The sequence below is a fragment of the Equus asinus genome, chromosome 11, assembly GCF_041296235.1.
Source record: "Equus asinus isolate D_3611 breed Donkey chromosome 11, EquAss-T2T_v2, whole genome shotgun sequence".
Taxonomy (NCBI): domain Eukaryota; kingdom Metazoa; phylum Chordata; class Mammalia; order Perissodactyla; family Equidae; genus Equus; species Equus asinus.
The window spans coordinates 78,994,992-79,015,116 of NC_091800.1; positions in this window are offsets into that span (position 1 = coordinate 78,994,992).

Consider the following 20,125-nt stretch of genomic DNA (forward strand, 5'->3'; position numbering starts at 1 on the left):
CCTGTCTGAAAGACATGTGGGGATAAGCTTCTCCTGCAGCCCCTTCCCCTCACCGAGGAGACAATCAAGCAAGGATAAGTTTGTGCCCTAAATGTAATTGTTGTTTAGGAAAGAAGTAAAGGAAGTCGGCTGTTCTTCAGAAATTAGTGAAGGACAAGGGCCTCCCTATAAACTTGGGCTGGCTCTTCAGAACATAACTCCTGGGGTCCCCTGACATCTTAGTCTGCATATTCCTCTGCTGTTATACCAAATTCACAGCCGCAAGAGCTTGCACTCAAGAAGGAAGTTTTTAAGGATAAGGCACAACAAACAACCCTTCTTTCCACGTCCAAAGCATGTCTACACACAGAAGCACACACATCAGGGGCTGGAAAACCAATCATAGTGTAGAGGGAAGTGCAATAGAATCCACGGTGGGCTCAGAGATACATTCATTCATAACTTTATCTACTCACACATGCATTAGTTCATTATTTCATTCAAAAAGTGCTTGTGAATGCTTGCTTTTTTTTCTTTTAAAGATTGGCACCTGAGCTAACATCTGTTGCCAATCTTCGTTTGTTTGACTTTCCCTCCTTATTCCCCCTAAAGCCCCCCAGGACATAGTTGTATATTCTAGTTTTGGCATGTGAGACACCGCCTCAGCATGGCTTCATGAGCGGTGCCATGTCTGCGCCCAGGATCAGAACCAGTGAAACCCTGGGCCATGGAGCAGAGTGCATGAACTTAACCACTTGGCCACAGGGCAGCCCCTGTGAGTGCTTTCTTAATGTCAGGTGCCAGTCTTGGATCTGGGGCTTCAAGGCAAATGTGGGTGGAGGATTAAGCAATTAAATAGACAATTAACATAGAGTTTCAGGGATATAATGGGAGCAAGGTGGGGAGCATCCTTACCTACATTCTGAATGTGATGACAAACCTGGTGACTGCTATGGATGAGTAAGAAAAGATGAAATGATACTGGAGATAGTTTGAGGCAAGATGAAAAGCATGTGCACAGAGCACAAATGGAGAGAGAACATGACGCCTTTATGACACTGGAAGCAGTTGGATGTTGGTGAGGCATGACGTTTCAGAGACATGGCAGGGAGAAAGGAAGCCTAAGGAAAGCAAGCAGAGGCAGGATCATCAAAGGTATGGAAAACCATCTTAAAAAGCTTTGTTTTGATAGTTTTTAAATAGTGCCTTTAACTAGACTTCCACTATTGTCACGTGATCAGGCAGCGCTGTAGGGAAGAACTTTTGGGTGTTTTCATTGGAAAGGAAAGGAAACCCTCCTTCATCTTTCCCTTTCCCTCCTTGTTTCATGAACTTGCAACTTCAATTGGAAACGTAGGCGCAAACTCGACCCTCAGGGCGAGGCGCTCCTGAAGTAACTACATGGCGATGGAAACAGGTGTTAATCAAATCATGAGTTATTTTGCATGGGAAATAAGCCAGCAAGTGAGAGAGTAACAGACTGAGTTAGGCAGGGCCTGGAGATGGGCAGAAGTGATGGTCAGCATGTTTAGGGTTGAAAGGAAGCAGAGGGTGCATCCAGGGAAGGAGTCGTAGAAATCACATTTTAAAAGTTTTGAAAAGCAATTTTCAACATTTTAAAAAGTGAAAGTTTTTTGTTTCTTAGTGGCAGGAAACAAGTGACCACAACCTTATATACCACATATATTAAAGTGTACTATATAAATGGCAAAAAAAAAAAAGCACGTTTTACTTTAAAATCTTTCTTCCCCGCAAAACAACCTTCTAGTCGTGTCTGAGTGCATAATTCAATTTACAAATATTTGTAATAGAAACTTTTTCAGGAATAAAGCTACTTCAAAGAAATGTATAAAAGTACCAAAGGGTAATTTATCCCATGTGAAATTATAAATTTCGAACTCTAAATGTGTTAGTTTTATGACATTTTTTCAGACTATAGTGCAGTTCTCTATTTTTTAAAACGTGGGTTTAAAAAAAAAATGGTACAAATGGAAGGATTAACTGCAATTGATTTCTTTGAATCCTCTTTATTTGTTAGGTCATAATGGAGCCTTTTCTGAACATAAGCCCGTAGGCCTGTTAATCACAGCGCGTGTCGCATTCCGCCCGCTGGAGGAGAGGTGCCCCCTGCCCAGGGCTGCCTCTGTCCACGCGGCTGGTGCTGGAAGGGAGGCGAGGTGAAGCGGGGAAGACATTGTAGGTTGGCCTTAATTAATTCCCTAATCTACTGCTGGTTGTGTGGAGAAAAATCAATCATGACCTAGCTCCAGAAAAGAAGTATAGTTCAGTGTGAAATTTCACTGAATTTAAGAACTGAGTTAACTACTGCAAGGATCTAAGACTGTCTTTGTTCAAGAGTTACAGATTTCTTCAGAGTCCTCTCTGTTTTCTGCATATCTCAGCTCTTTTGGAGGTATATTGTTTAAGGCTATAGAGGCAAATCATCTTTATTTAGATTTTACAAGTAATTATTTACATGCAAACATAATACATGATTTGCATTTTACAAATACAAAATTTCCAAATTACATTGTGCTCTTTATGCAAGCAGGATAATGCTCTCAAATCTATCTATCTATTGATTTATGGATCAGTATACAAAAATATAGATATATAAATGTATATTGATATATAAATATATGTAAACATATATATAAATTTATATATATATGGAGAGAGAGAGATGAACTGTAAAAAACTTTGAGCAGTCTATTCAAAACTTCGTGGTGAAGCTAAGGAAAATAAATGTACTTTGAACTTCAAAACATGCTGATTAATAAGTGAGAAAATTTCAAGATTTTTTTTTCCATAAAATACAGCAAGATTTTTTTTTCCATAAAATACAGAATGAGTGAATGTGTCAGCCCCTGGCTAAGAATGCTCTATTAAGGCTTTAGGGAAGAAAAGAGAATAGGGCCTGTCTTAAATATGGGCAAAGTTTTAAAGAGTGAAGAAAAGGGGCTGGCCCAATAGCATAGTGGTTAAATTCACGTGCTCCATTTCGGTGGCCCAGGGTTCACCAGTTTGGATCCTGGGCGCAGACCTACATGCCACTCATCAAGCATGCTGTGGCAGCGTCTCACACACAAAATAGAGGAAGATGGGCACAGATCTTAGCTCAGTGGCAATCTTCCTCAAGGAAAAAGAGGAAGATTGGCAACAGGTGTTAGGTCAGTGTCACTCTTCCCCACCAAAAAAAGAAAAAAAGACTGAAGAAAAGAACGTTTCTCTATGTTTGGGGGTTGAGGGAAGATATTTGAGCCAAAGCAAAGAAATAGAAAAGCCCCCGTTGTGTTCCAGGACAGGAGAGCTACAAAGATCTGTGCTGGAGATAAGACTGGAAAGGTGATTTTGGTCCTAATAGATGGCTGAGGAGTTTATGCCAAGAGGCAAGAGGAAACATGAGAAAGTCCTGGGTTAGCTGTACCAGTCCTAGAGGAGTGTGCAGGATGCACTGAAGTCTTGAGAGGATTGTTTTAACTGCTATGTGAGGGCTTGAACTACGGTGATGGCAGTGCAAGATAAAAAGAAAGTTGAGCTGATGGAGGCACAGTGGAAGAAAATAGTGAAGAAGGTGTGTTTTGAAGAGTTTGAATGTCCAGGTTGTTTATCACTGGGTGTCTTCTCAGTGCTAACACAGGGCCTGACACAGTGTAGAAAATAAATAGCTGTAAAATGAATGAATGGAATGAAGAATGATATTGAAGAAAGACCAGTATTTTGACCTTAGGCAACTGAAAAGAATAATTCTATCATTCAGAGGAAAAGAAGCTATGGGATGTGAAGCTGGTTTGGGGGGTACATATAATAATTTAAACACGCTGAGTTGGAGGTGAAGGTGTTCTATCTGAGAGAGACTATTCAGCAAGCCACACAACTCAGGACAGAATCGAGGTCTGTAGAGAAAGGGTTTGGTAATCTTTGAAGAAAGACAATTGGGACTGGATGATGCATTCAAGGAAGAGAAAATAGAAAGAACAAATTCAGATTAAAATTTAGATGCTACTGCCTTTTGAGTTCCTACCGTGCAGCAGGATTTACATGGTCTCTTGTAATCATCAGTCTAATCCTGTGAGAAAGGCCCTAAAACCTCACGCCCAGAGGAGAAGAGACCTGAGGATGAGAAATGGAGTCGAGAATCACAGGGTTTGTGAACAGTACGACCAAGGGCAGCTCAGGGCAGAGGCCCAAGGGGTAGATACTGGAAACAGCACAGAGTCAACTGAGAATCTCAAATGTAGTTTGATTTGGCTCGTTTTGACTTCAAATCAAGTAAAAACCAGACTATACTTTAGACTTATTCTCATTGCTTATTCCTCTCCCTGCTAAATTTTCCCGTTCTAGTAGGAACTCTGTATTTTTAGTCACTAGTTTAGATATCTCACATTTCAGTTCAAACATGAGCCATTAAAAGGACTTATAAGGTAAAATGTAAATCTTTTCCCAGCAAGTGGTCTATTTATACATTTTTTTTCTTGAAAGTAATTAAGGGCTTATTCATGCTTTTGGATTTCGTTCTTCTGGCCGTGCATTTTTATATCACTATTAACAAACACAAGATAATCTCCTTTTCCAGCTTCCATGAGAGGAAAGCAAATAAGCACTGAATCACACTTAAAGTTCTTTACACCTTGGTTTTCTTGAGTCTTTTATGCATTATAGTTGTTTGGAAATGAGATAAATCCCAGTCCAAGAGTACAGCAGTATATGCGCTAAGATTAGCAGAATAGATTTATTAAGGTGTCAAGTCCTCACATGCACAGAGCATCACTAAGAATTTCCAATGGTCCCTCCAAAGAAGAGAGACTGGGTTGGAGGAAGCCTTGACTAGTTCAGGTGGGAAGAATTAAGTTAAGCTCAAATCAACTCTCGGCCACAAAGATAGTGTAATTACTTGGCCTAGAGATTTATTTTTCTATCAAGTGGAATTTAAATATCACTATAACATTTCTCAGAATAATTTATTGCCCTGGGATACCAGTTTCACTCGGATAGGGAAATAGAGACCTAGAGAACCGGTTTCTTCTTCAAAATAATTACTTCATAATTTTCCCCACATCTCTCTCCTTCTCAGATTATAAACATATTTATGGCAGAAACCTGTATTTCATCTTTGAATCCCCAACTGTCTACTGCAGAACTTGACAGACAGTAAGCACTACAAAATATTTGTTGAGTGGATGTATGAAAGAGTCAAAAATCAAGATGAAGTTTCAAGATTGTTAATCTAGATGACATTAAAGTCTCATTTATCTTTAATTCTAAGACAAAGCTCATGTGGTCTGTGGTCTTTTTCTCTCCATCACTCCCTCCCACCACACACACAAAACGAAACAACAGAACAAAACAAAAACAACTTGAAAGATAAAATTTGATAAAACGCTGATTTAAAAAGTCTGAAATTTGAGTCAATCAGCTGGGTTAAATAAATTAGGGAAAACAGTAAAGTCAGATATAATAATGAAACTGCAGAGTTTATAGACTGCAATTTCACTTTTCCCACCATGTTGCAGCAAAGCGTGATTATGAAAGCGATGCTCCTCTAACTGTGACCAGGACCCTTTAATTGTTGAAGAAATCAATTTATGGGGTGAAGCGGACTTTTAAAAAATTAATAGGGTAGAATAGGGGTGAAGAAAGGAGAGGACGTAATTCAAGAAACTTGTCGTACACATGTGTTTAAGTGACCGGGTCAGGATCACATGGGGACATGTTAGAGAGATTTGAAAAACACTGATGTAGAGTAATGCTCATATAGATTATGCTTTTAGAGCCGGGAGACTCATTTTTTCTGTAGGCCTAGATAAAAGGCACTAGAGCTCTCTGCCTAATCATCTTTGGCAGACCATATCTAAGCTCTGACGAGTTACTGGCAGGCCAGTTCCATCAAGTCAGTGACTTGGTCTGACTATAGGCATAGCCTCACCATATAAAAGGCACTGGCTTCCCTGTGGCATTTTTTAAAATACTGTAAAGCATCACTAGTTGTAGAGAAGATCAGACTGATTCAGTTCTGTAGCAGAAAAGACTTTTCAGGAAGACATTGAAAGAAAAGCACGTTCTTTACTTTCTCGCCCTTGGCTCTCTGCTGACAGGGAGAGGCTTAGCACATCTGTTAAGTGCTTCGCAGAGTAACTTGGAAGCAATTGTGAGGAGCACACTTATTGTTTGAATGCAAATCATGGCTAGAATGCCTTAACAAGAATTTATTGATTTCTGCTGCAAAAAACGCTCATTAATTACCCTTCACTTTCTTAGAAGACCCATTTTCACATAGCTTGCTATTAAATATGTTATGTCCTTGTTTCATTTATGATTTTGTTGTTTCTATTAATAATATTTAGTCAGCTCCTGTATACACGTACTTGTTCATTCACTCATTTATCCACTTTCATTGAATGTTGAGCGTTCCAGGTTATGTGCTAGAAGCCAGGGAATAAGGAGATGTGGTTCTGCTTTTAGCAATTTCGCAGTTTAGTAGGAGAGAGACAGTAGATGAGCCATTACAACATGGCGTGATGTGTTCTTGAAAGGGTGCTACGTAAATACTGAGGAGGGATGTTAAGATCAGGCCAGGTGTCAGGTCAGGGAGAGCTACCCTGAAAAGGTTATACTGGAGTTGAGAATTGAAGGACGAAGAACTTCCAGCCATGTGAAGAAGGGGATAATTAATGGGGTTCAAGGTGGTGGAGTAGCAGAGGGAACACCAGAAGCATCAAACCATTTGGAATATACCCCACTCAACAAGTAGCTCTCACACCACATTATTGCAACAGCCTGCTAACTGATTTCCTTGACTTGTTTTTTCCCCTACATTTTCTCTTGCACTCTATGAGCAATTTCAGATTCCAAAGCCTGTTTTCAACTTATCATTTCCCTCATTTGTGGAAGGTAAATGTTATTTTAACAACTAAGATCCCCCTGATTGGCCCATATCTCTTTCTAACCTTGTCTTCTATGCTCACTTATGAACTATACGCATCACTATTGCCCCTCCAGCTATTCTTTCCTTATTTCCAATCAATTATCCTAAAACCTGCATCAGAGAAAGTAGATATCATTAAACACATCAATTCTTTACCCTCATCCTAGCTGAAATTGTGGCTGGATCTGTACTGCATCCCTCTTATTTCAGGGGAAAAGGCGTATTTTCTCCTTCTTCTTCTTGACCTTCACTATAGGTGTTTCCCGTGCATTCGTCCTCAGCTCTCTTTTCTTCTCTCTCTCTGTCTGTATTTTAGTGGGTGATTTCATCCATATGTGTGACTTCAACTACTATGCAATGACTGATGACTCTAGAAGCAATGTCTAGCTAAGACTTATAACCCAAGATCTCAATCTGCATTTCCAGCTGCCCACTAGACACACCGCCTTATTCTAAGGAACATGACTGAGATTAGAATCAGTCCTGCTTTTCAGCTTGAAGGAAATAGTCTTAATTAGATGAAAATAGATTTATCAACTTCTATTCCTGCAATAATAAATGATGCTCAATGCCACTTGAGTCCTGAGATCCAAAATATGTGCTAAACACAACACTCCTACCTCATATAATCTTCATGACAACTCGATGTGGTAGGTGTGATTGTTATCCTGATTTTACAGATGAGTAGATAGTATCAGAGAGGCTAAGTTATAGTTTTCTCAAGGCCAAATACCTCTTATTTATTAGAACCCAGTCACAAACACACGTCTAATTATACTCTAAAATCCTTGCTTTTAAACACCTCATACACTGCTCTCAACTATAAATGCGCTTTTGTAAAAGCATTCTGCAGTCATCTGTGTTCATCTCATTAAAACTCCTCTGGCTAAATATGTTGCTTATCCTCCTGTTTTACCAACTAGAAACTAGAACACAAGGAACACGTGGAGGGGCTTATCAGATTGTGTTCACACAGTGAATGGCAGACCCAGGAATTAAATGCAAGTGAGTAATGCACATTATAGAGCATAATAAAACAGCACAGGCTACAAAAGTTAAATTTAAAAAATGTGACTCTAACTTCTTACCTATTTTGAATTTTAATAAAGTTTGAAGGCTGTTCACACTATTGATATAAAAATATTTATTTGATATAATATAGTTTTTCTAAATTCATATGGAAGCAAGGACTAGTAATTCTCAAGATCACTAATTAAGAGAGCTTTTGCCTTTCCCTGTTCAGTATTGTTTTTAAATGAGCATCCTTAGGAGCTATTCTCTTTTAGTTCCTAATGGCTACAACTTTTTCATGATCTGTTATCTGTGATGACAAAATGAAATATTACTGCACAATTTCTTTCTTTTTCCCTAAAATGAGAGCTAACTGCTGAGACAGCTCCCACGAAAAGGAAGATAACAGCCTTCAAATGACAGAAAGAGCAAAACCAACATGTCAAATGCCTTACAAACTTAAGCAAAGAAAGATAATTTTGTTCCTGAATAATCATAAGGTCATGGAAAGGAACACTATTAAATGGATTGCTTAAGGTCAATCTAGAGAACTGGGTTTTTATTCTTGTGAATATGTATCTATGTCCTGATCCCATGAACTCTCTCACAGGGTCACAGAGAAAAGAGTCTTATCCTACGTTGTTGACAAATCAGAAAAAAAAGTCCCTACAGAAGTAGCGCTAAATGAAAAAATAAACAGGAAGAAGATAAAATGATAAATGTTAAAGTTGAATAAACTCTTCCGGTGATGGATGTAAAAGTCATTTATGGAAAAGTTTCTTGTTATTTTCAAAGACCAATGCAAAGTGACATAATTTCTTACAATTTTACCTCAGAAATGGTAGACATAAGAAACATAGGTAGTTGCTAAATATGAGCTTTTATCAGTATTTGTATTATTTTTGTTCCTAAAGAAAAGACTTAAAATTCCCTAATTTATACCCTCCCCATCCATGGTTTCCAGAACACTCCAGACAAGTCTTGGTTGATCCTCTGTACTTGGTCCTTGGGTTTCGCTCAAACGTCCTGTTGCTGGCTGCTGCAGTCGACATTCTAGATTTGGACTGAGAGTCTCTGAGGCACTTCTGCCCTTGTTTGATTGCTCGGGCTCCCACAGCCTGTGGGCCGATAGCTCCTGACAACCAGCCTAGGCTGCTCAAGGAATGACCCCTGAGGCGGAAGTAGACATCTAACAGGTTCTCACCAACAAATGCCAACACAGCTCAGTAGGTAACTCTGTCTTTGTCTCCATTGTGCAACCAAATTATCCTTAGCTGAGAAGTTTTGTGCTTCCTGACTCTCTTTCGCATTGTAAAGTCCTGTCTGCCTATCTTGATTCTAAAACACACGGTCTCATTTGTGCTGCATGCCGTACGGTATTATCAGTTGAAAGGGGTTTTAAGAAGAGGTGACAAAATCTTCCTTGAAAGCTGTTCTTGAGTGTCTTCTTGGAAATATTGAATTTAGATATTGACTGATAAATACTAAGGTCCTAATGTCCTGTCTGAAGTAGGTTGGGATCTAGAGCTGAAAGAAAAGTTGTGAAAGTTGTTGTAACATGAACTTAGTGAGATAACATTTGTTTTAAATGTATCTTTCTAAAACCATCATACCATCAAATTAAATATGAAACATAAGCATTCCAATTCACAAAAGCTTAAGTTTTTCGTTTTGAAAATTATCTTTGGGGTCTGGCCCGGGAGCATAGTGGTTACGTTCACACACTCTGCTTTGACAGCCCGGGGTTCCCAGGTTCGAATTCAAGGCACAGACCTACACACTGGTCATCAAGCCATGCTGGGGTGGCATCCCACATACAAAACAGAGGAAGATTGGCACAGAAGTTAGCTCAGCGACAATCTTCCTCAAGCAAAAAGAGGAAGATGGGTAACAGATGTTAGCTCAGGGCCAATCTTCCTCACCAATAAATAAATAAATAAATAAATAAATAAATTACTTTTAATAATTTATTATGACTTCATAACCAAAGTGTCAGTCATGGTGCTCATATTCCCTTGAAATCCCTAATACTTACATTTAGAAAACAATTGCCTACTCAAAATGGTTTTTAGAAAAAATGTTAGCCTTCACATGTAAAAAATATCCCCACCACTATACACACTAGGTTAGTGATTATTACGTTTTTAAATTCTGATTCACTTGGGAATCTGATTAATGGTGATGAACCTATCCTTTGATTTTCCTTTGAATTCCAACACTATTTGTTTTTAAGTCAAGTCCCATCAGCCAATCAGATAACCGGGTACCAATATCTCCTAATTCTCTGGTAAATCAGCTCTAGTTCTGCTAACGAGCCGAGGCTCTCACCAGCCACGGAGAGCTGTCCTCTGAGCAGTCTCTCTTTACTGCCTCAGGAAAAAAGAAGCTGACTCTATTCTAGAGGCATCTATTTATAGCCTGCATGGCAAACTTTTAACAAAAGGTAATCCTAAAACGTGGAGTACATAGTTAATTTCTAGACAAGAAAGATGAATTCATTTGAGAAGTTCAAACTAGCCATGCCACTAGCTACTGCGACAGTTAATAGCAGGATTTATTCACATTTAGTTCATCAAAGCAGAATGGTGACTACCATTTATAGAGAACCATCTATGTCATGGGTACTTCATACATGACCATCCGGAAATTTCGAGATATTCTGTTAAGGTAGTTGGTATTATACCTACTTAATAGATGGCGAGACAGACTCAGAAAGGTCTAAGTAACTTGCTAAAATCACAGTTAATAACTTGTTGAAACAGGATTCAATCTCAGGACTATATTGTTACAGAAGCCAACATAAAAAACCCTCCTGATCACTTGACATCATTTGAGAGGTGGCTAGGTGGTTGTATTAGGCAGGGTTTTCCATGTAATTACGGAGGCTGGTAAGTCCAAAGCCTAGAGTAAGCCAGCAGGCTGCAAACTCAAGGAAGAGTTGATGTTTGTCTTGAATCCAAAGGCAGTCTGGAGACAGAATTCCCTCTTCCTTGAGGGACCTAAGTCTTTTTTCTTAAGACCTTCAACTGATTGAATGAAGTTCATCCACATTACGGAGAATAATCCACTTTATTCAAAGTCAACTGATTTAAACGTTAATTTCATCTAAAAACACCTTCACACTAACATCTAGACTGACATTTGACCAAAACTGGGTACCGTAACCTAGTCAAATTGACACTTAAAATTAACCACAACAATGATCATTAGGCAGGAATGTAGTAAAATGTCAAGAATCTGATTGGTGATTGACAGTTTCAGGCCTTTCTGAGGTTATATGATTTTATTAGTCTACACACGAGGCAAAATGCAGGTAGTATGGATTATTACAACGTAGCCAGGAGACGTCCTCAAGGAATTCACCATCACAGAATCACCATGAACACAAAAAGTCCCGTTGAAGATGGAGTTCATGAAGTGGGTTTCTTGATTTCTTATAAATAGATTATGGACAATTGCCAGTGTCTTTTAGTCTTGACCTCTTCCCTGAGCTGTAGTGGCTGGCCAGTATTCAGCATAAGGAAGCAGAGATCAGAAAGGTCAACACCATAAGTCAACATGACTGAGGCTCAACTGACATGCATTATCCAACTCCCCGTCCTTTTCCTGCTGTCTTGGTTTCTGCCTCTGCTTTATCAGTGCAGTGCAGTCGGGTTAACTGAATGATTCTGGGCATGAAATCAAAATTTGTGTATAACTCAAATTTGCCTTGGACTTCTGGTGGAGTTGCAAAGCTACTTAAATATTCTTGACCAAACAGCGACCCTCTTGTTTAGGCTGTACGCTTTCATTGCATGCTTAGTTTTGAGAGGACAGCCCGGAGAGCAGTTAGTGAGGAAGGGAGACCTTGCTAAGAGGAGGTCAGCTGCACCAACTTGGATGTTGCAGTCAGATGACCTTTCCATTCAAGATCTAACCTGGGCCTGTGAAGAGCGTTTTGCTCGTTGCCTGGGACCCCTTGATGAAACCTAAACTTGGGAGTAACACTGCATGGTTTTCAAGTGTAAAGTCAGTTTACAGCAAATATGATTAATATGCTTGCCCACCCTTGCCTGCTCCAAAATTACTCTTCCAAGAAATCTCAATAATGGCTGGAAAATAAATGATCCTCTTTTATTCCTACCCAAATTTATTCTGCCACCTGGTTTACAGGCCCTTCATCTTGCAGAAGGTCCCAAATCATGACCTGAAAAACAGCAACAAAATTTTATTAGTAAGACTTTTAATAAACATTCTTAATTTACTTTTAAAATGAATAAGCTATTAAAAATCAAGCGAGTCATCTGAAGATAAATCAGCCCCCAGCACCTTAGAGTTTCTAACGTAAAGATAAGATTTTAAAAACCAAGTTACTTAAAAATCTGGACAGAAACTTCACACCTGCAGATCATCTTAGAAATGTGCAAAATGCAGACACATTTTTAACAAATATAGAAATAACATCCACACATTGGAAATAGAAACTGAGAAACATGAAATCTTACAAACTTGCAAGAAACTTTTGAGATGAAAAAACTAAATGGCCCCCAAAAGAGCAGATCAGTGACTTTTAATCATTCTAATGCTAAGATGGAAAGACATTTACTATCTTTTCTAACACATTAATTTTTACATGAAGACATTTCAAAAATAACTTGACTGAAAATATATATTTAAAACATTAAAGATTTTTCTTAGGAGGGAGGCTTTGCTTTTGCAAACCCTGAATGATGAGATTAATTACCTTAATTTCATTGCATTATCCCACCTTATATTAACCTGTGAAGAGGAGCTCACCCTCATGGCGATTATATGAGAAGTATCAGGTACCTCATATGAGCAAATGAGAAATTAGAAAGCAGTATATGATCCAGTCTTAAGTGGTATATTAAAGTGTCTAAATGCAGCAGATGTCTGGGTGAAGAGAGGACAGTGGGAGCAGCCAGGGAGAAATCATGGCAAATTCACAATCTTCGTGAAGGAAATGAAGAGTGCACTGGATTTAACGGGCATAAATAGAGAGAGCAACAAACTGCGTTTATTAGGTTTTCAGTAAATCACAAGTGGAAAAAATGCTTTAGCAATTTTTCAAAATTGTTATCTGTATTCTACGACTTGACAATATTAACCTAAGAATGGACACTATAGGCACTCAAAACTTAAGGGAAAACTGTAAGTAATTTTCAGCATTTCTATCATTAGCCATAAACTTAAAAAGAATCCAACCAGTCAGCAAGTCCAATCCATTTTTACCACCCAAGTATCTTTTATCCTGCTCCTATTTTTTATTGCCATTGTCCTCGCCATAGTTGACACAGAGGCTGGCCCACCGCACAACTGCAGGGGGCAGTGTTTGCATGTGTGCCAGTGCACGGTTCCCTTGGAGTCCACTGAATGGCGCTCTTGGAGCAGTGGGGGGCACTGATTCTCACCCCTGTTTCTCCTGGGGCTCCTGCTACTTTTTCATCTAGTCATCTCCTGTTTTTCTCCATCCCAATCTACTTTCTAAACTGACACAATTATCTTTTGAAAAATGCAAATCTGACTCTGCCATTTCTCTGTTCTAATTGCTTATGCCACTCATTCCTTCCTTCATTCATCAGAAAAATACCAAATTTCTATATACTCATAGGTTTTATAAAAGCTACTTCTCAAGATAAAATTTAAACTGTGTCATAGCTTTTTTACTTCATTTCAACAAATATTTGATTATAAAATGTCAAGAATGGTGGCAGACCCAGCAACACTCAGAGGCTCCTTGACAGGACCGTCCCAGCTCTCCAGACTCCCAGCTGCCCCTCGCCTTGGACGTTACCCTCTGGCATTTTGGAAGGATCTGCAGTCCTTTCCTTAACCCACCAGGCTGTTCTCTGACTCTCAGCTTTAGCATGTGCTGTTACTGCTGCCTGAAGTCTCTTTTCTCCCTCTTTTCATCCTTCGCGACCCACCAGAATGTGTACAATGTCAAGCCGCAGGAGGGGAGGGGTTTCTGCTGTTTGTTCCCTGAGCGTTCCACGCACCTAGAACAGTGCCTGGCACACGGTGGGCACTCAATAAATGAAGGAAGAAAAGAACGGATTGATGCAGGCCCAGCTCATCCCGCTTCCTCAGGAAAGCATTGGGAGCTTCTTAAACACTCCAACAGCTGAAAGGGGTGATGTCGGCGAGCCCTTTCAGGGGACCCCAGGGACTTCCCGTACCAGAGCGAGCGGAGCTGCTGCCAGGAGCTTTCGCAGGAAGGCTTTCCGGAGGAATGACTCCTGAAAGAAGAAGGAAGTGATAAGCACTAGGAAGTGGGGGTTCTGGAAAGTGCTGGTCCTCAGATGTGCCGCCCCCAAAAGAGTTTTTGCTTCTTGTTGTGTTCACCTGATTTTATTCGTCTATGACTAAACCTCTGATGAATCACGCAGAGCTTGTTTACGCTCTGTAAGTGGGATGTATGCATGCGAAGCTAAGGAGAGGCATGAGGAAAGCATAAAACAAACCCGTAAGAACAATGCCAGGAAGGGCTCAAGCCCACGACAAATGAAGTTCATGAGAAAAGCTAGGAAAAAATACAGCTTTTTTTTGTTTGAAGCAAGAAGAACAAAGAAGGCCTTTGGGAAATACGATGTAATGTTGGCCAAAGGCAAACCCGTGCAATTTCCATTTGGCTTCGGTGCCTTCAACTCGGAGAACGGTCCCAAACTGTCAAGGGCATGGCAAATCTGAGGGGAATAAACAAAACGCAAGTTAGCTGCAAAGAATATTTTACACAAAACCTACCAGTTAAAATAAACTCAAATCTCTATGTATGTGTGTTAGATTTGTGTAATCTCAGAAAAACTTAATAATTTAAAAAATATATAGATTATATGAAGTTTTTTTTTTTTTTTGAACTGGAGTATGGCAAATATTGCAAATCTTCTGGAATTTCTAGAAACTATAGACTCCTGTGAATTTTGGCCAAAATATGCAGTTAACTCTTTTCAGTGAATTGTCTGTGAGTATTTAGAGAAGAATCTGGTGCTTGTGGGTTTACTAAAAACATGTCATGCCAGACCAGAGCAATTTAAGGTTTTTTTGTTAGGATTACTAGGCACGTGGTTCATATGCACCTGATGCAGTTGACAGTTCCTCTCATATCAGTGTGACTGTGCTGTTGAAATGTCGAAGGAACAGAAGATATCGGGGCTATCAGGGTTGTAACATAGGGATTCCATCTGCTGTTTAATTACCCTTGTTCAGAAGTTCAACATGCTCCTGTCTGTCTTTCTCAAAATGTTTATTAATAATTTAAATGAAGACATAAAAGGCAAATCTATTTTATGCTGACAAATATATTTGAGCAATATCTAGTATATACTGCAACCAAGTGATGCTGCTAATTTATTTCAGAATATCTGGGACACTGAATAAAAGCGTGTTTTGGGAATTGCATCCAATTAATCATGCTAGGTGACATGTAATAGTTAAGATTTCTGAAAACTTGAAATACTTCCATTATTATATATCTATTTAGGTGTTAGTAAGATTTTTCCTTATATTATGACATTTCATGCACTAGATTAAGATCTACTGATGACGGACCATCTTTATTGCCACTGCAACCATGACCAGCATCATCAAAGCTTGAACACCTCTCTCTCTAGTGGAAGTTCTGCTGGATGCTACATAACATTAGTTTGCTCACTTCTGCTTTCTGGGTTCATATCGTGTGCCACAGTAAAGCTTTGGTAGGAATATCATGGAAAGGAAGCTGACAATTATAAGAACAATGTTCAGTTATAAGAATATGTGGAACTTTCTTTTAGAGTTCACTTCCTGTTAGTGGAAGACGTAGTGTGGGGCTCAGTAAGTCAGCACAGTGAGGGCCGTGGGCGTAGGAGAAGTGAGCCAGGTAATATTCATCAAAAATAGAAGGAAAAGTAATTGGCCCAGCTCCCAGAAAGACAGGAATGTGGTTTTGAAGTAAAAATTCAGCTGAATGGAAAGCATATATCCTGGAGTTCAGACCCAATTCTAGAATTGTCTCCCTGGTGATCATGGACCAGTCAATCTACAACCCCCAAGACCCAGCTTTCTCATTAGGTACACTGAGAGCTTTACATAATATCCTGATAAAAAACAATGACGTGATTGTTATAGCATTTTGTGCTTTAGAAAGTGCCTCTACATACATTGCTGGTTGGGTGCAACAACCACAGGCAGGATTATTACAAATACCTGTTTTACAGTTGAGGAAACAGATACTTGGGGAGTTTGAGGGCCTTGCTGTGGACTGTGACCAACAGGCTCCCATGTGTCAGCATCAGGCCTAAGGCCCAGGAGCCCCAGGCAACCCAGGCCTCAAGCTCCAATGCCTGCTCCACCACCAGCAGACGGGTTCTTGACAAGGCACGTGATCTCCTGAACCACCAAGTTCCTTCTTTGTGAACAGAGGGGACTGAGGAGCATAACATTCCTACAGCTAAGTCATGGAGAATTTTGTATTGTGCTTATTTAAATGGTTTCACTTTATTTATCTTGGTACTAAGTGTTAATAATTCTGAAATATGACAGAAGATGTGAACTATCAGTACTAACTCTTTTGTCTTCAGTTTTCCTACCTGAAATCAATTTAAGGGCAGATTTCTAAGAATGTTTTGAGAGGAATCCCTGGCAGTAGGCTGACTTTCTGCCCATTTCTTCATGACCCTGCTCTTCGAAGCTCTGACCCACATCTTAATTTCCAACTCAGAAAAGGTGGTTGCTTCAAAAGATGATGGATCCCTCATTTTTTTCTTTTTTTTTAACAATCTTCTAGTGCAGTTCTAGAAAAAGGCAGGGCAGGCTGTTAGTATTAGCTAAAGCAGCAAATCTGTCCTTGGGAAGTTCAAATAGAGGCTGGCATCTACGGACACAACTTTAAAATAAACTCAGAAACAGAACCACGTAGGCTTTCCATTCTTGGTATAGAATACTTTTACTTTAGCAAAGATAAAGACTGTGAAAACTTTCTCAGGAGGTCAGAAGCTATGTTCCATACCCTAACTCGATTTGCCCCAACTGGAAAGATTTTCAACACAATGTGAGCAGTTTTCAGCAGACACGTTCTTAAAGATCTTTTCAGCTCTCTGGTTTAAAAGTATGGTGGGTGGACACATATGTTAATGAAGTATGTTGACTACCAAAGCTGATGCTGAAATAAAACTGCTGGCTGGCCTCCCACGTTCATTCCTACCTATGTTGTTGGTACAGCCAAACTGACTTTTCCTTTCAGCTTTTATATATATATTTTTCTCACCCTCTCGTCCTCTATCCAAGGAGACAATTCATACTGACCTCGCATTGCTGGCTCAGCCCGACTCTACCACCTGGGATGCACCCCATGCTCCGAAGCACGCCTCCTGCTGTAAACATTTTTCTTTCTGTGACCTCTTCCCTCAGTTCCTAATTTCCAAATTTCATATTTTGTTAGCAGAGAGTCTAAGATGCACTGCATATGATGATTCAGTCAGGGCTCTGGTAGACACAGACGGCACACTCAAAGGGTTTAACTGAGGTGAGTTTAGTAAAGGAATTCTTTGCCACTTCGAAGCAGGGTTGAGAGAACCAAGGAAGGAGGATGAAGTGTCCAGGAGTTGTGGGAAGCTGTTGCCACTCTGGGCTGAAGAGGTAAGAGTATGGAACTATTTCTGGAGCCTGGAGAAAGATTGGAGCTCTGGAGAAAGGTCTCTCAATAGAGACAGTAACAAATAATTTGGCCATGGTGAGAATTGAAATCGTGGAGGAGCCTCCAGTAGGTCAAACCCACAAGAAACCAGAGGATAAGGAAGCCCCGGGTGACTTCGAGTTTGGTCTCCTGAGACAGAGCAGAGCAGAAAGGGGTGAAGAATGATCTTGGTATGGTGGGGTAATGAAGAATAAATAGCACATACCAAAGAAGGACTCCAAGAGACTGAATACTTTGACCCAAAGAAATTTTTTCTGCCCAAAATGGAGTTTCAGGCACAAAAAGGACTGCTCACATTGCGACAACAGTAGTAGGAACAGGCTGAACGTATCCCGAAGTTTGCATAATGCACTGTGGCATATGCATGCATCTAAATGTAGCAGCGAATTTCTTGTTCAATTCATATAGTAATTTGAATTACCCCTGGGAATCCCGGAAAGATAAAAGTGATTCACAGCTGATACTGAGATTTGACCACCCTGAATTGTCAGAAGCAACAACTGGTTCCTGACAACAGGTAAGAGATGTTGCAACACACGCTTTTTAAGAGTGATACAATCTTACCTTAAGAGCCAGCCAAGTACAAGCTCTGAAGTGTTTGGATTTCCTCTCCCTCAAATTACATTCCCCTGATTGTCAGGTTTCAAGCTGAGCTGGAAGAGGTAACACCATACAATCCAGTTTCTCTTCTGTGACTTTCTCTTTGATTTTTATTTTTAAATTTTGAAACAATCTTTTCTTATAGAAAAGTTGCAAGTACAGTACAAAGAAACATTTTCCCCCTGAGCTATTTGAGAATATCTTGTCAATATGATGCCCTAATGCTTTCGTGTACATTCCCTACAGACAAAGACACTCTTCCATATAAGCACAATGCAGACATCAAAATCAGGAAAATACCATTCACGCTGCACGGCCACCCAACCCTCAGACTCCATTCCAGTGTTTACAATTGTTCCAAAGATGTTCTTGTATAGCAGAATGTTTCCATTCAGAATCACACGTTGCGTTTAGTTGTTATGATCCTTCAGCTCCCAATCCTTCCTTGACTTTCAGGATCTTGAAAGTTTTGAAGATTACAGACCGCTTATTTTGTAGAATGCCCCTCAATCTGGGTTTGCCTGAAGTTTCCTCGTGATTAAATTCAGGTCAGATGTATTTGGGAGGAATATCTCAGAAGCGATGTCGTGTTCTTCACATCACATCCTTCCTGGTAGAACACAATTTTAATTTGTCACATTATTAATTAAGTTAATTTTGATCATTTGATTAAGGTGGTGTCTGCCAGGCTTCTCCACCCTGGAAAGTCATTTTTCCCTTAGTAACTGATAGATATTGGGTGTGTATGTTGGGGAGGGAGTTTTTTGAGCTTGTATAAAAATCTCCTTCCTCATCGAACTGTCAACTTATTCATGTATACATAATGTCACTATGCACTCATAGCTTCCTCTATTCAATGGGTTAAAATCAGTTACTGCCATCACTTATTTTAATGCCCAGACTGTCCCAGATTTGTCCAGTGGGAGTCTCTTTAACAGCACTTCTCTGTCCCGTTGACATGTTCCCTTGATTTTTTTTTAGAGCATTTCTTTACTTTCTGGCACAAGATGTTCGAGGCTCATTGTGTACTCTCCCTGCGCCAACCTTAGAATCAATCATTTCTTCCAGAAGTGCTGGCTCCTTCTTGAGGAGATTAGCACTAGAAGCCAAGGTCTGGGTACAAGTTGTGCTGGTTGATTTTGTGGTGTCGCTAATCCCAGGCCTCCTTAATGGACAGAGGTAAGGACTATCACAGATGAATAAATAGATTAAAGAGTATATGAGATAATTTTCTTGCTATTAAGAGGAGGAAATTATAAGTGTATGCACACATTTGCATCTAAATTATTTCCATATCTATTTGTTTATTTGGAAATGATGAGCTCACTCTGATAGCCCATTTCTAAGGCAACTGCATAGGGTTCTTTCTAGTTTTCCTTCTTTTCATATTTGTAATTCTTCTCTTCCAACAGTGAGAAACCTGCCTTATGCAACTCTTAAATTATTTACTTATATGATCAGTTCTCCCTTTTGTAGCCAAGCTTCTATTGTTACTACTGTCCCTTTACCACTCAGGCTGTGACACACCCGGCTAGGTCAACTCTCACAAGGACGCCCTCCTCCCATTGCTTGAGCTTCAACACCCACATGAGCTGGACCACTTGCTCATGGAAATGCCATCCTGACTCTGCGTGGGCTCAAGCTGCTCGTCCTGGGCTGCCTTCCTACCAGGTACCCTCCTTGCCTCATTTGAGTTCCAACTTCCTGTGCTGACCTGGTGCCTCCACCCGCATCGTGTGGGTGCCCTCCTCACACTGACGGGCCTTCGTGGCTTTTTAATAAGCCCTTTCCTGCATTCTCTGTTTGGGAACAAAGAAAAACATCTAAAAAGTGGATGTCATAGATAAATATTACAGAGCAATAAAGGGTTGATACCTTGGACTATTGCATTCAAATCGTTCTAGAGTTTTTCCTTATGTCAGATGATAATCATATTC